Source organism: Micromys minutus, assembly GCF_963924665.1.
Source record: "Micromys minutus genome assembly, chromosome: X".
NCBI classification, from domain to species: Eukaryota; Metazoa; Chordata; class Mammalia; order Rodentia; family Muridae; genus Micromys; species Micromys minutus.
This window is the reverse complement of record NC_137970.1, coordinates 21,057,325-21,071,513: the sequence shown is the minus strand read 5'-3', so window position 1 is coordinate 21,071,513 and position 14,189 is coordinate 21,057,325. Positions and strand designations below refer to the sequence as shown.

General features: G+C 35.8%; 1 protein-coding gene across 1 annotated transcript in view; it reads left to right on the top strand.

The window, feature by feature from the left end:
- The window catches only part of MID1 (midline 1), a 153,699-nt gene that overhangs the window by 47,934 nt on the left and 91,576 nt on the right, over positions 1–14,189 (top strand). The gene's annotated exons all lie outside the window — the stretch shown is intronic.

Sequence of the window (14,189 nt, the reverse complement as noted above, 5' to 3'; positions counted from 1 at the left end):
TGCAAAGAGAGGAGAGAGAGAGAAAGTATGGGGAAGGAATGGTGAGAGAAAGAGGAATATAAAAATCTATTGTTTGAACATTTACAGACATTTATTTTCTTCACTCTTCCAGGAAAAAAGCAAATTACTCACATTGTACCTTTATCTAGTTACCACACAAACAAAAGACTAGAAAGAAGAATATGTGAAGCAAATTTCTGTACCAAATGCGGGATTTTAGAGGACCTGTAACTTGCTTGTGTAAATGATATCTGGCTTATTGGTGAACTATCATGTTCTGACAATCTCAGGTTTCATGCAAGCATTCCTGTCTGTATAAGTTTCTTTTATTCAGTGAGTTTACAGACAAGACTGTCTGAATTCCATCCACTTCTGTTATGAAGTTATCCAAATTCCAGCTTGGTGAATAGTAATTAATATAGTTATATGTTAACTTAAAAAATACTCTCTAAATAAGTTTAGAAAGCAGCAGTGAAGAAATTAAAAAAAAAATCTCCGATGTCTATTCAACTTCAGTTGACAGGGGGCCTAATTATTGCAAACATTGCTGAGAGAGTTTGTGTGAGGTATTACATTCTTCAGCTAACTTTTAGATCACAAGACACTAATTAAAAAATATCTATAAGTTAAAGTGCTAAGCAAATATATATATATATTGACGTCCTTTCTCTCAAGAAAAATAGAACAACTTGTTGAGCAAACAGAATTATTCAGATGATCCAAGGAGTATCATTGCTCAAAAAGAATATCATCACCTTTAACAAATGGTTCCTATCTCTTCTCCTAATAATAATGATGACTTATATTTACTTGGGCTACATAGGTGATTTTGCCATGGTAAAGATTAGTGAACCACATCTGGATTCAACACTGTAATTGTTTAACACACTGAGGGAAGTTGACATGCTAAAGGAAATCTCTACTTCTAAATGTGATAGGGGAAGCAAATGCAGTACCTGCACAGCATACCTCACTTCAAATGTCCAAGGAGTAAGTTAAGTGGCTGCAATTCATCTTTTTACCATGTAGGGAAGTTTGCCACAGAATCCAGGTAACACTGGCAAGGGAAGATAGATACATTACATTTGCTGCACTGCACAGCTGTAGCAGAGAAAGGTATTACCAAAATGTTTAACAGGGAAAGAAGTGTACATGAAAATTATGACTAAGTCAATTGTTCAAAATTCCAGAGAGCTTTTAGCTTGTAAAATCTGAGATGTTCTCTTTTTAACATTTCTCAGGCTTGGGATCTATGTCCTTTGGAATGATTGAATGATTTGGTTTTCCTTTCCTTTTTATCCTTTATCTAGAAAATATTCCTCTCATTAAATTAAAGGTTGCTGGTTAGCACAATATTATCATAATGAGGCTACATATTCAACAATTTCCAGGCTGGTTATTTGCATCTGCTGATCTATCTCTGCTCAGTGTCCATGTGCTGCCATAGCATGGTCATTAATTTTTTACATAACATCTTTAAATTTATGAGGAGATATTGTAGTAGCCTTTTCTGTGATGAAAATGAAAGTCTTCAGTCATAAGTTCAGCACATTTGTCTAATCAAGCATATGGATTGCCAGGCATTGATATTGTCACTGGGAGGGCCTGACAATTAACCATGTTGTATATTTTATTTTCTAATTACAGAAATATAGGCATATTAACAACCTCTAATGCACTGAAACACATGTGCAGCTGTTTAACAAAATATGTTTATGAGCAATTATTTATAGCTACTCTGTGAAATGTGCTTTTAAGCATTTGCATGGATAACATACCAGCAGACCTTGTTTGTTCAGAAACATGCCATTCATGTTAAAAAAAATCACAATCATATGGGACATTTGGGAAGTAATGATCTCAGTCATCACAGACTGACAATATATGTACTTTCTTGTTTAACCTACATCTAGTACAATATAAATGCTGATTTTAAAAATTAATTAATAACATAATGAAAAGGAGCAACCAAAGAACTATATGTTTTAGTAGTTATTACATTGATCTGAAAAAGTAAATTGTGCTTCATGAGATTTCATATTGATACATATTGTGCTGATATGATTGCAAAGAATAATTACTTCCGTTAATAACCTAAATTTAGGGCGATTATCTTTAATTACATTAGATTTCAGTATAAAAGATGTATTAAATAAAATATAGCTGAGCATGGTGGTCCATGCCTTTAATTCCACTATTCAAAAAGGAGAGGCATGTGGATATCTATGAACTGAAGGCCTGCCTAGTCTTCATAGTGAAATCTATGCCAGCAAAGATTATATGTTGAAACCCTATCTTAAAAAAAATAAAACATATCAAAAGCAGAAATGAAATGTGAATCTGTACATTAACATCTTTAACTGAAGCACAAAGGATAAAATGGCATAAATTTTCAACATGTAGAATTCATAGACTAAAATCTTCTACATCTCCTTAGAGACCTTGTCTCAAAAACTAAAAATATTAAAAAATATCTTTCATATTATTTTAAAGAGTGTTATGAAAGCACTCTGTTCCTTTTAGGGACTATGCTTGGTAAATGCTCATGAGATAGGGAAGTGATTAGAAAATTAAACTCACAATTCCTAAATTCTGTTGTTTAAAATAATGAGTGAAGTCTACCTGTCACATGTAGCCTCTAAATGAAGCACATCAAAACATGGAGATTTAGAAATACTATTTTAGTTGAGTTTTAAGAAACCCTCCAGTCCTACATACTTTAGTTAAAAACTGGATTTGTGAACCACATAACTGAAATATAAAAGAGATTAATAATGCAGTCTAGAGTTTCCAAGAAATTACAATGAAGTAATTCCTCTCTTACTTGCACACATAACACACTGTGCCTCTTGTTTCTTGACTACAGTTGCACTTATGAAAATATGCCAACAGAGAAAATTGACCTTTCAGTGTCCTTAAAGCAAACTAAAACTGAAGCTTGAAACTGCTTTTGCTATGCTCACTTAAAAGCCTAGAGTTGGGAGTTTCTTCATGCAGCACAGCTTTCAGTGGATCAAACCATTGAGAATTTCAAATTACTCCTCCAAAAGTTCCAGTTAAAGCTTGATTTTATGTAACATTTTGCATATGGAGTCAGAGATAAGAAATTTTGTTCTTAGGTTTGTTTGTTTGCTTGTCTGTTTATTTATCTATGATATAGTGCTTTACTGTTTGGCCTTGACTTGCCTGATACTTGTTATAAAACCTAGGTTGGTCCTGAATTCTCAGATACTCTCCTGCCTCTGCAATGTAAGGGTATACTATCATGCTCAGATGTGGTTCTATATTTTGAAAATCTTTCCCAATTTGCAACAATGGTGTAAGAGTATACTGAGCTACAGAATTTTTTTCTTGGCATTTTTATGACAGATTTCTAGTATAAAACTAGTAATATGGCTAGACCTGGTTGCATAGACCTGAGGTGGAGAGGGATATTGGGAGAGGGAGCACCTAGATGAAGGCAAGGAGATGGGGGAAAGGGAGGGAAAGGGGACAGGGATAACATAATCCTACTTACTCTAGAGCAGTGGCTCTCAACTTTGCTAATGCTGTGATTCTTTAATACAGTTTCTTGTGTTGTGGTGAGCCCCAACCATAAACTTATTTTACTGATACTTCATAACTGTTATTTTGCTATTACAATGTGTTGTACTCTGAGTATCTAATATCCAAGATATATGATATGCAGCCCCCAAAGAGGACAGGACTCATAGATTGAGAACTGCTGCTCTAGAGGTTTAGGTAGGAGGATTTAAGGGTTCGAGGCCAGCCAGGGCAACATAATTTGTGACACACTCTAACTAAGAGCTAAAACAAAGGACTAGAGTTATTGTTCATTGGCAGAATGCTTACCTAGAATGTGAGATGCTATGGACTCAAATGTAAATACCACCAAACCCTTATTAGTGTATTCTGTTTACTCTGTCAGTTACATAGGGAAGTACATTCTTTCTTTCTTTCTTTTCTTTTCTTTTCTTGGAAATTCTCTGCATTTACATTTCAGATGTTATCCCCTTCCCTTAATTCCCCCTCTCATTGGCTCCATGAGGGTGTTCCCTCTACCAACCAACCACTCCCACCTCAGAACCATGGCATTCCCCTATACTGGGAAAAGGAGTCTTTGCTGGTCCAAAGGCCTCTCCAGGGAAGTACATTTTTTCTGTTTTGTTTTTAGTTTGTTTGTTTTCCTTTCACATTGGCTTATTTATTTTCACAATGCCAAAAAGAAGTCCCAAATCTTTATAATTCTTTACATGCTCTCATTTTTTTAAAAAGAAAAACTCTAGAATATGAAATCATGTTTAAAAAACTTTTTATCTGAATTATTTAAGTTACTACAATGATAGAATTTGCCAGTCAATCAAAATTCTAAACTACTCAACCTTTGAAGTAAGAATGAACCATGACCTGATCTCACCCCATTTCACAGCTCTGCAGGCTGAGCACCTATCACAAATGCTAGTGCATGAACACCGTGGTTCACAGTTTGAGAGCATGTGTCTACATCTGACGCACTAAGGTGTAAAGCCATTTCTTAACGTTTTATTCATACAAAAACTTTCCACAATGACAACTATGTTGGAAACTCCAGTAAAATTATGAAATTTCTAGGAAAATGGATGTACCTAGAGAATATCATTCTGAGTGAGGTAACCCAATCACAAAAGACAGACATAATATGTAGTCACTGATAATTGAATACTATCCCCAGAAAGCTCTTAATACCCAAGAAACAACTCATAGGCCATATGAAGCGCAAGAAAAACAAAGGCCAAATAGTGAAAGCCACAGTCCTTCTTAGGAAAAAAAATAAGTGTATAGCACCCTCTCAGAGTGGGGTACACCTAGATCTTAAATCATTAATAACTCAAGAGCTAAGAAGATAGACTTGTGGCAATTTTTGGTATTTAAAAATCATTATGTTTAATCTATACACACCAAAACAACTTTGATTATTTCCATGTTACTTTTTGTTTTACATGTACTTTATGCTTATTGTAACTAGTAAGATTTCAATGTATACTATCAAACCTTTAAAAAAATCAAGTATTAACAAAAATATATTCATACAGTTTTATGCCAAAATGCTTTTAAAAATCTTTACATATATCTCTGTTTTTAAAAATAAAGTTGAAAAAAAAATTAGCCAGCCTCTTGATACATCCATGATTATCTGATTAATAGAGCGCAGACATTTTATAACTATACAATTTATAAGCAACTCATAAATTTTGAAATGTTAATAATATAATAGTTATAAATAGTTTACCTTCTCCTTATATATTTTTTATATTCATGCATCTCATTTACTCTAAGAAACTAGAGTGTGGACTGTTTATGCTCTTTTATACCACTGTCATTTTTCTTGTTTCAAGACATTTGAAGCTATGCTTCGAATAACATACAAGATTACAGACTTTTTGAGAGGTAATGGATGATTAAGTTAATATACATTTATTAAGCGAAGGTCATATGTACAGAAGCAGTTGCCATCTTCACAGAGCTAATAGACTTGTAGGAAAATCTAACAGACAAATAATTCTCTTTGCTACTAGTAGAGAAAGTCATAGTGTATCCAAATCAAGGGCACGGATTCTAGTCTGGGAGATAGAAAAAGTCTTTTCAGAAAACAAAACAAAACAAAAAGCAAACAAACAACCAAAAAACCCCTCCACATACCACTTCTAAGTTCCATATTAGAAGATGATAGGGGGCTTAACTGGGAAGGGGTATAACATTTGAAATATAAACAAATAAAATAAAAATAAAACAATGTTAAGTGTAATACATACCTATAAAAACTCATGTTATCCATGATTCAAATTTGATTTTTTATCACATACTACCTCTTTTGTGTAATCCTATACAGGTTTGTGAAGCAGTTCACAAGTATTTTAGATTAGACTTTTTAAAAATTATATATATGTTTTATTGTATTTCACTTCATGGTATTTTAAGAAACTGAGTCATATATTTTGTAAAATGTTTTGGTTGTGTGTGTGTTTGTGGGGGGGGGCAAACAGGGGTTCTTACCAATTCCAATTGTCTCCTTCAAAAATATAGTTTCTGTTTGTGCATTTCCACACTGAATATATTTTTCAATATTCTCATATGGTTATAATGAGGTTTTGAAATATTTTCAAAATGCATAAAACTGGCATTTTAACTTAATTCATTTGGTACAAAAATATTTATGATGGAGTTGGAAGAAAGCATCTCTAGGGACTTATTCTTATGGGGAAGAATTTTCGCCTGACTACTCTTTTCTATCTGATTTCCCTCTCCTATCCTTCACTTGCAGAAAGAAATTTACTGGTGCTTGATGACTTATTATGATTGGGATCATTTTTTGTAAGGTCTGAGAGTTCAGAAAAGTGCACAGACAAGTACACAAGGTACCTCTGAGTCATGGGAGTGTGTAAACAAATGTAATTGTTGGGCACATTACTTAATTTTCCTGTTCTCCACTTTACTCCTCTATAAAACAAGGCTAGTAATGTCCTGTGCTTTCTTTTACAGAAACATGGGAGAACAAATTAAAGTATTTTGTGTAAACTCTTAACATTGTGCCAGGCCCAGAGGAACTACTGTTAAAAACCAAGACTCAGTGTGTAATGGTTCAATGTTAAATGTGTGGACTTTGGCATTTAACTGGCTGCCCAATATTATTTTAGTTATTGCTTGCCATATTTACATGTGAGATAAGAGTACATGTTGTTATTTTAATGTATTTTGTAGTTTGAAAAGTGCCTAGCCACCGGTAGAGGCAAGCCAATTAGAAACACTTGCTGAATGACATGCAGAATTGATTGATAGGTTAGACAACTGTTTTTGAGATTCAGAGGAGGAAGAGATGACTTATGTTGAGTAGACAATAAACCTTGCTTCAGGGCGTTGGGATTTTAGCTGTGTTGACAGATAAGTGGATTGTACATCAAAGCAGCTGAGTAGAGCTTCTGCGCGTGCACTGGGCCAGCAGAGACCTGTCTGTAGCAATAGACAAGGAAGCTTAGGATCCTGGACAATGCTGGCTAGCATTTGGGTGCTGAGAAGCTAGAAGAGCTAATACCGGAAGAGGCATATTTAAAGGGGATTTTGACTCTTTGAATGTAAGGATAAGCATTTACTCCTGTCTGTAAGATAACAGTGAAATATGTTCTCATGCAGGAAGGGTCATGCAAAGTATGTTTCATGCAAGAAAGGTCAAATGGGAATATCAGATACATGTAGTGCTGTTGTGTTCCCTGTGGGGGTGAGTGGGAACATGAAGAGACTGTTCCATTAGTTTTCATCTTATGGTCTATTTCAATTGACACAGTGCAACCCCAGCTCAAAAATCTAAAGCCTTTTCTTGGAAGACTAAAAAGCAGCAAGGGATGTCAGGAACTGCTATTTAACTTCTGGATCCAAGTGTAGTCCTTTTCCTGCATTCCTTTTATAGCTAGATATCATAAAGATGACATGTGACTGTCTCTTCTGGCTTTTAATTCACAATAAGGATAATGCAGTCCAGGGCACTGTGTCTACTACAGTGACATTTTAGAGTGCCCTGGAGCTTACACTATTGTACCACATTGTGTGTCTGTGATAGTTTAGACTGAAATTGGAACACAGAGTTGCTCCCAATCGCCTATATACATCTGTCTATACAGATTGTAGTTCCCCAGTGCCCAGCTTGGTCTTTCTCTTCCAGCTTAATAGGGCCAACAAAGGGAGCATTATTTTTAAACAGTCAAGTCATTTTTGAGGTTTTGAGAAATACATGCAGCAATTTTACAGTGATTTTAAACACGCACCTGGTCTGGCTACAAGCCACCGTCCTACAGGAGGAGGATGCCTTCCCACATTCTCTGCAAATGACTGTAGAGATATGGATTTGGAAGAATGCCTCTAGAGCCATCAAGGAAGCTGACTTGAAGAGTTCCCTTTGCCAATATTTTCATAGACAGATTATACTGAAGGGCCAGAACTCATGCCCAGAGCTGGAATTGTGTACATGTTCCCAGGCTACCCGAGGACACTGTAGAGCAAAGACAATAATGCTATTTTACAATTGGAATTTTCTCCCTTGAAGGTCTCAAAACACCAACAAAAAAATTTCAGACTCGCTGTATGATCAGGATTTTGAGCACAATGCCAAAGTCTTTTGTGTAGCCACTGGGTATGTATTATTTTTAAACTGGGGAAAACACCTTTTTGTGTTTGTTTCTCATCAGAAAGGGAAGTACTTGTAAAGTATCAAGTATAAGAATCATATGCAGTAAGCATTTAATGAGCATCAGGTCCTATTTTATCTGTATTTTTATTGATATAGTCAAGGCTTAATCTATAGAATCCAATCATGGATTTATTGACTGTATCATAATTACTAAGTGACTATAGGGTGGAGTTGTGTTTCTAGTCTCTACTATGGGATACTTTGAATAACCATTGCTTAATTCTAAAAGCTAGAGGAAATTTGATTTACTCTTCACACTACACCAAGCTAAGTGTTAAAACTGACTTTTTAGAAGCACCAAGTGTTAAGAAGAATGAACTAGCTTTAAAAACAAGAATATTTTAAAGATTGCAGAAAAATGTTGTTTATTTATGTCCCTGTTTGAGTTTTTGAATCATCAAAGAAATAAAAGCTGACATTTAACTTGATATCATGGTTTTATACCCTAGATAGGTTAAAAAATAGTAATAACAATATACACAGGGAGCTTAGACGAGCTCTAACTCAGTAGTATTGCCCAGTTGTCTTTGGTATGCCTGCAAGAGAAGGAGCCCTGGGCTCTATCACCTCCACTGTTTTCTTTATAGTGGGAAAACAGAAGGCTCTCATTGCTGGCTACCCAAAGAAAGACAGCTCTGGAGTGAAAGACCTCAAAAAAGGAGGCTTTTGTGTACTACCCACAGCCCTGGGTGTGGATTTTGTAAGTCATGCAGAATGTAGAGAATAGCCCAGGTGTCATCTGCCACCACCCTTATATCTCTTTGCTTTTTGTTGGCAATATACAGAAAATATTGGGTTTTGCCCACATTGATATTATACCAATCACTAAAAGCACCTATCTGCTCTGTGCCTTTACAAGTATCATTTTCCTTGTCTGCTTTATCAAGTTCTCTTTTTGAACCAATGAAAACAAATCTTTTTCATCCACTCATGGAGAATTCTTATACCGCTATGAGATAAGAGTGGGTCAATTCTGGGAATGTAGAAATAAATAAAAGAGACAAACCTCTCCTTTCAGGGTCTAGAACATGGCAAGAGACTACATAAAAGAAGTGGAGAAAGAATTCCAAGGAGGTCAATCTGAGAAATAGTTGTCAGTGTGAATAATTCCTGAAGACCACTGACTTGGTGTTGATATCTATAAACTGCCTAATTCTAGAAGCTGAAGAGAAACCATGTTTCTTTAGAAATACTCAAAAAGAATACATGGATATGCCTTTCTTGGAGTTGCAGGTTAGAATTCAGTATGAAGGCTCTAAGTCATACTAAAATCCAGACCAGATAACTTTTCATTAAAGGTCTGCTGTTCATAGGCTGGATAGTCAGTCTCCTCACATGCTTTCCTCAGACATTTGATATTCTTCCTGACAAGGGGAATAGGTCAGATAAATAGGCAGACTCTGAAGCAGTTGGTGTGATTTCTACTTTAAGATGTCCATCTCTAGGAAGAGAGAGAGGAGAGACCAACTCACGGAAGTACTATTGTGTTAATGTGGCCAGCTGTGTGTTGTGGGGAGGCTACTTTTACTGTTATGAGATATTTTTATAAACCTATGTTTTAGAACAAATATTCTGACCCAGTAGAGAGTTTTTATGTCCCTCTTCTTTAACCCTTGACATGAATATACAAAGCTTAGTTGCCTTTGATTGGTGGGCTCAATTCCCAGACTAGAAAAGCATTCATTTCAGGCTGAGCATGGTTAAGTACTTCTGGAAGATCGATGAGTCATAGGCAAGAAGAGGTTAAAGACAAGTGTTCCTGTTCCAGGGTTTTCAAACCGAGCTGTACAGGGTCTCAGCAAACAAAGGACTCACTGGCTTGTTCATTGATAAGCTCTTTAAGTGAAGTACTTGCTGTAGTTCTTTACCTCTCAGGATTCATCAAGACCTCTAGAAAAAGGCTTATAGGCCTGGGCAGGATGATAATAGAAGGAAGCTGAGCTGTCTTTCAGGAAACTGCTTTAAGTTTGTTTGAGATAAGCTTCAAAAACACACTATTGCCAGGCCTGTGTAGTAAGAAGAAGTATTTGTAATTCTTCAGAGTGACAGTTTGAAAAGCACTTTCAACTATTATTTATTTGATCCCTGTAACAACCATATAACTCCTGCACAAAAGTATATTATTTGCCTGTTAGTGATCATAAGAGTGTTAAAAGAGGACATATAGGTTCAAGTGTTTTGCTCAACATCTAGTATCTGATGTATAGGAACAGTTTAGTGTATTTAAACAATTTTAATGTTGTAAAGCATAAGGCCATGGCAAATTTACCAAGCATATTGATGAGGATTTAGGACATAGCTCATTGGCAATGCACATACCTACCTAGTATGAATAAATGAATAAGGCTGGGGTCTCCCATGCCATCTTGTACACATACACACACACAAGCTCACAGGGGTTAGAAAAATAATTATCTATATCCAGAGAACTTGAAGCTTAAGGATACAGACCTTGAAATCCAATCCTGTCCTTGACTAGTCACTAGCACTATTAAAGCAGAAAGAGCCATGACCCAAGTGTAGCACATTATAAAACTTAGCAGGGAGAAGAGATAAAGTATTTTTGCTCCACTTTTATCACTTATGGTCCATAAAAAGAGCAAAGATTTCCCTTTACCATAATGAATATGAATTAAGAGGGTTTATATTGTATAGTAATGTTAAGAAATAAAAATACAGGTCTAAACATGTAAATCTCTTGGAATCACTTTTATCTACATAGAGAAATATATAATACTCAGCAGATCTCTCATACCTAAGTATTATATTAATGAATTGAACTGATGATCCCCAAATTCATTTAATCATTTGCAATGTGATTATTTGCCTTACCTAGGAATGTGAATTTAGACACTGGGAGATGTCTCACTTATAAAGAGTTTGCAATGCAAACATTAGGACATGAGTTTGACCCTACAGCATATGTTTGGGGGAAAAGGCAGGCATGATGGTGCTCCTCTAGTGCACAAATACATAAAGGAAGCCCTGGAGAAGGTCTTGTTCCAGTGCATAGTATGGTTCTTCTGCTCTGAAGTAAATTGAAATCTGATTTTAGACATATATCATGATCTTCTCATTTTAGAGTTCTGTAAATTTAAGGACTGAAGCTGATTCTCTCTATGCCTAGTCTCCTCATCTGTAAAGCAGAGGAAATAATTGAAAATTCAACCCTTCAAATCTTGACCCAAGAAATTATTGAAAAGATACATACTATTTCCTCTTTCAGTTCTGATTGGTGTTTTCTGCATGCCTGTATCTTTCCCTGCTTACTGCAGATTTTAAGCTTTTTCTATCATTCTACAGACAAAAATTTATCATTACTAAAAAAGATGGACCATATATTTTATGTAAATAACGGTGAGTAACTTCTGTGCGAAATTCTTCCTCTTCCTATAGTGACTCTAATTGTTAAAAGAGCAAATGGAGGCTCACGGTGGAAGATTATAGTTTAGCTTTGAAAAGAATTATCTTATCTTCACCAATCCCTCAGCACTTTTCCACCCACGCACAATGATCTAGATTTTCCTATAATTTTATAAGCATTTCTAAGCCCAAGTCTTCCCTTTCCAAATCGTTTTCAATTTCTCAAGATAAAAGCAATAATATATATATTACCATTATTTTATATCTGATTATTCATTTTTCAACAACTGAAACACTAATAAATCACTGCAAGGTATTTTAGCAGCAATGAATATTTGTAGTAACAAGTGGAAGAGGCTGTATTAATTTTAAAAGATTATAGGCATTATTGTATAGGCAGAATTTGCCCATCAGATAAACAATAAAACCACAGCCTGCCAGCCATTCTCTTAAATTTCAAATATATAAACAGTTAAAATAATTCTTTTCAGACCTTGATGTTCCTTTCTAAATCTACGAATTTCTTCCTAAACATTTCTTTTAAGAAAGTCCCTTAGAATGGGCACATTTAGCTTAGTGTTAGGGCTCTTTCTTGGCATGCACATGACCTTGGGTTTCATTCTCAATACTAAAGACAAAAAGGTATAAAAGGAAACTATTATTTGTACGGGGGCCCAGTGGGTTAGGCCTGTTCCAGCTACTCAAGAGACTGGGACAATAAGATTGCAAACTTCTGTCTTGTAATAAAAATGTTAAAATTTGGTGGAACGCATGCATGTGAGAAGGCTTGGATCTTACCCTAGCATTGCCAAAAAATACTAACAGAATGTAGGTTCTAGGACAAGAGGTAAAAGTAAACAGTGGGATGGAACTATAGTTCAGTGGTTACATATTTGCCTAGCATGCACAAGGCTCTGGGTTCAGTCTCTGTTACCACCATTAGTTCAGGCAGAAATTGGGGGGGGGCATAATAAAATGTCACTATATAAATATTATATAGATATCTTATGTGTTTATTTCATCAACTTTAGTTCACCTTGAGACAGAATAGTGAGAAATCATGAGGCCCATTAGGAAAACTTATCAGCTCAGGAAAGAATAAGGCTGATGTTATTGATATCCCATGTGTTGAAGTCAGGGATGCTGTGAAACATCCTAAATGCACTGACTAGGCCCCACAGCAGAGAATCATCTGGCCTCACATGGCAGTGTTACAGAGGCATGGATTATGCCAATGGCGCAGAGGCATGTGTTGAACCAACATAGAATTACCAACAATGCTGTGGTCAGTTTTAGTCTCAGATTCATTTCTTTGTACTGGTGACTCTCAAAACCAGTCTATTTTGAGTTGTAGAGCCCAGACTTCACAGAGATCATCTCTTAAAACTCACTCCTTGACATCTGTAGTCATCCTGAAAGGTAAGCTTCCAGCCTGACAGCCTGAAAGCTACCTCAAAGCCCAGTGCACTGCAAGTGCTCTCTATTCTGTGTACTTCTAGCTCTTTCCTTAGCAGTCTGAACCTGCACATGCCATGTTTTAAACTGTCTCAGCAATATTTAAACCTCAAAGGGTTTAGGAAATGCTTTTTAATCCCTTCCCAAAACATGATTTAGGTGCTTCTGATATTATCTGCTATCCAGCAGACTTCCTGGTGTTTGGCAGCTTGTTCTCAGGACTGCCTTCCAGGTGTAGCTGTTTGTGGCAGAGACAAGAGAGCCTCAGGCTTTCCTCTAAGTGGGGAGTCTTTGGGGAATAGCTTGCAAGCTGAGAGTGTCACTGACAGGGCTTATATTTGATGAGCAACCATTTTCATTGTGATGTATTTAAAGTGAATTATTTCCATAGACCAAAAGTTAACACATTAAACCTGTTAGTCTAATTTTAAGTCTCTTCCAAAGGACAATTTATATTTATTTAGCACTGTATCTTGATACATTCAAATGCACAGATTCTTGATGCTTCAAGTCCAGGACTTGGAAGCTTGTAAATCAAATAAAAATCTTCGATGCCAGGGATGAATTTATTTAGGCATGATTTCCAAGTGTTTGTTTCTGTTGGAAGATTCTACTTTCTTCACAAGAAGTTTATGTGTGACAAAATATGGGAACTTCCTCTTAGTCCACTAGTCACAGGGATTCTGATATCTTAGCTTGGTGGACAAACTTTAGTTCTGTCCACTTTTCATGGGCCATGCAGTCCTGTTGGAATTGTTCAATTTTGCAGTAATACAAAAACAGCTGTAGACACAAAATGGCTGCGTTCCAATGACAACCATAAAAATGGGTAGTTAGCCAGATTTGACCTGCAAATCAGAGTCTGCCTGCACAGAGCTCAGATTTTCCAATTAGTTACTAGAAGTTCATAAGCTAGGCCACAGACACACTAGTCTTAAATAGGTGTTTTTTTTTTTTCTATTGGGCGTAGTCTTCATTTTGGAGGTCTATCTATAACTCATTGAGTTCTAGAGAAGTTTAATTCATGCTATCATATAAACTTGGCAGTTATCTTCTGGACTGTGTAGGTTCTCAGTCAAACACACAGAAAACTTTCATTTATTATAACATTGGGAGATGTCTGTATTTTAAATGGCTTCAGTAAATTTTTAAT